We start from the raw sequence: 2,500 nt of genomic DNA on the forward strand, positions 1-2,500 counted from the left end.
TTTCCGCTGTCAAAAGAAAATTACGCAAGTTGAATGGAATTGTAGTCGGACACATTTCATAACTAACATGGCACGTAAAGGGTGCTACAACAATCAATTATTCAGTCATGAGCCAAAAATGCTGATCTCAAAACATGACGTTCTTGAACCAAAATCTGCCCTCCTAAACACTTCTGAAAAGCTGCGAAAGTTAAGAAAGTTAAATAAAGTTGAAAGTTGAACTCACAAAAGAGTGTAACCGGAAGTCCTTGAAATGAATGGTATTTCCAATTTTTAAATGTAAATATCGAGAGGCCGACACCAGGATGAAAGCTGCAGTTTAGGCGGTCTCAAGCTTGTGCCTTTTGATATTCTTATCCAGAGAACGTTTTTCTCTGCCTTTTTATAGATCCATTATTTCAAATAGCAGAAATCGAAGAAACAACTGAAGACTACTGTATACTTTGTTGGCATAAAATTTGAACTCAGCGATGATCACTTATGAATACAGGAAGTCTTGCTTTGAGTTTCCTTTACTATGATTGATGTGTGCACTGTTCGTGCGTGATATGACAAAATCAGTCAGTTTGACAACCCTCCTAATTTTCTCCATCAATTTTAACTTTAGTGTTCCGTGCTAATAACGCTAATGGAAGAGTAATTACTTTTATCATATCTTTTACATAGTAAGTACTTCAGTGGGCTGCGATTGGTCAATTTAGGGGACCGCAAACAACATTACGGTCCTCTGCATCTTGTTGCTTAATTTAAAGGTCTAGTTATGTAATGATATAATGGATATGTTAACAGCCTCATTTTCCCAGATCGTTCTCTAAATTACGTTTCCTTGCTCTTCCAAGTTGGGACCATAAATTATACTCAGACCCCAATTTACTTTTGCTGCCCTCGAATTTGGTTGGTAAAATGGATGTTGTGACAGCAAAACATTAGAATAGTATCCTACGGAAAAATAACGAAAACATTGTAGAAAAGAACGAAGAGATTTTGTATATAACTTCACTATAAAACATTACGATAAAATATTAAACATAGTTTTAAAAAAATGGTTAAAGAAGGTTTTAAATGCGACGTTTCGACTTAAGTCATTATCAAGCAATGAAAATAAAAAATGAACTGGAAAATATAATAAAATTGAAGCATGATGTTAGCTCTAACATCGGTATCGACAATCAACCTGTCTTTCGCAGTAAACCTACTCAACAGATTCTTCGGCCAAAGGAGAAGAAGCCTGATTTAGTTAACAATCAATTCGTTGTGTATCATTTTAAATGTGATCAGTATGATGCTGATTATGTAGGTTTTACTACAAGGCACTCGCATCAACACATTCAGGGACATAAGTATTCTGCCATAGGCAAGCATCTTATTAATATCCATGGTGGTATTGACACCTCTAGTTTAAGCAGTCATTTCTCTAGTCTTAGAAATGGCGAACTAAGTTTGATTGCATGTCTTCTGTATGAAACGGTTTTCATTAAGGAACTTAAGCCTTCATTCAATACTCAAGAGGACTCCATTCGAGCTGGCACAGTGTAACTAGAGAAAAACGTCACAGGCTTTATTCGACTGAAGATGCATCAGGAGGTATAATTGTTATAGTTTCTACATTCCAGTTGTTTGTTTGTCTTTTTTTCGTTTTAATTAATTTCAACAAGATGGCTTAATTCTGTTCTCTCCCAGTTGTCTCTGAATTATTTACTGAGAACACCTTTAATAGTTTTCAAAGCTGTCAGCAGCATTTTATCTCAACATCTTCACATCTTGCCTTCATTGAACGTGAGACCCCATGACTGAAAAAATTCCTAACCTTGCACGCCAAAGGAATTATATTAGGCCAAAGGAAATAGACCTTAGCCAGCTTAGCCTACGTTTGATTGTACATGTGGAGTGAAATTCTTATTAATGATGAAACTAGTTTTTGTGTTTGTCCTTATGCAAAAGATTAAACTTATGGTTGAAGATCGTTAAACTGAGGGAAAAAGCAACTTTTTCGACCGCGCTTGAGTGAAATGTGGCAATAGCTACCACACTTTTAAAATGCTGGAGAATTGAGCTCGAGCTTTAATAGCTTGGGGACAGTCCGATTAATACATGAAGGTGTGATCGATTTGTTCTGAATATTATACACGTTTCTTTCTTCAGAATCAATATTTCAAGTCTTATAGTTTTTTTCCCACAATCACAAACCTCTTTTTCATATTACTCTTAAGTAAGATCTTTGTTTTGGTATTTTTAACCCCCAAAAATTTAATGTACGAGCGGTATCGCCTTTGAAGCGGAACGGTAGGGAAACCTTTAGCTACTCACAATATATAGGCTACAGTGAATTTGCTCCCTAAACATATGGGCTCCGAAAGGGATAGGTGAGCGTTTAATTTTCAAAGACAGGAAAAAAAATTATTTTCTAGTCTGCTCCACTTTGTCCTTTTTGTGAATTGTATATAAGGCGCCAATGTCGTCCTCAAAAAAAAAAAAAAAAAAAAAAACACACACACACACT

At 35.6% G+C, this 2,500-nt stretch overlaps 1 protein-coding gene across 1 annotated transcript in view; it reads right to left on the bottom strand.

The window, feature by feature from the left end:
* Positions 1-2,500, bottom strand: part of LOC138032161 (uncharacterized) — a 22,230-nt gene that overhangs the window by 19,168 nt on the left and 562 nt on the right. The gene's annotated exons all lie outside the window — the stretch shown is intronic.

The sequence above is a fragment of the Montipora capricornis genome, chromosome 14 (genome assembly GCF_036669925.1).
Source record: "Montipora capricornis isolate CH-2021 chromosome 14, ASM3666992v2, whole genome shotgun sequence".
Taxonomy (NCBI): domain Eukaryota; kingdom Metazoa; phylum Cnidaria; class Anthozoa; order Scleractinia; family Acroporidae; genus Montipora; species Montipora capricornis.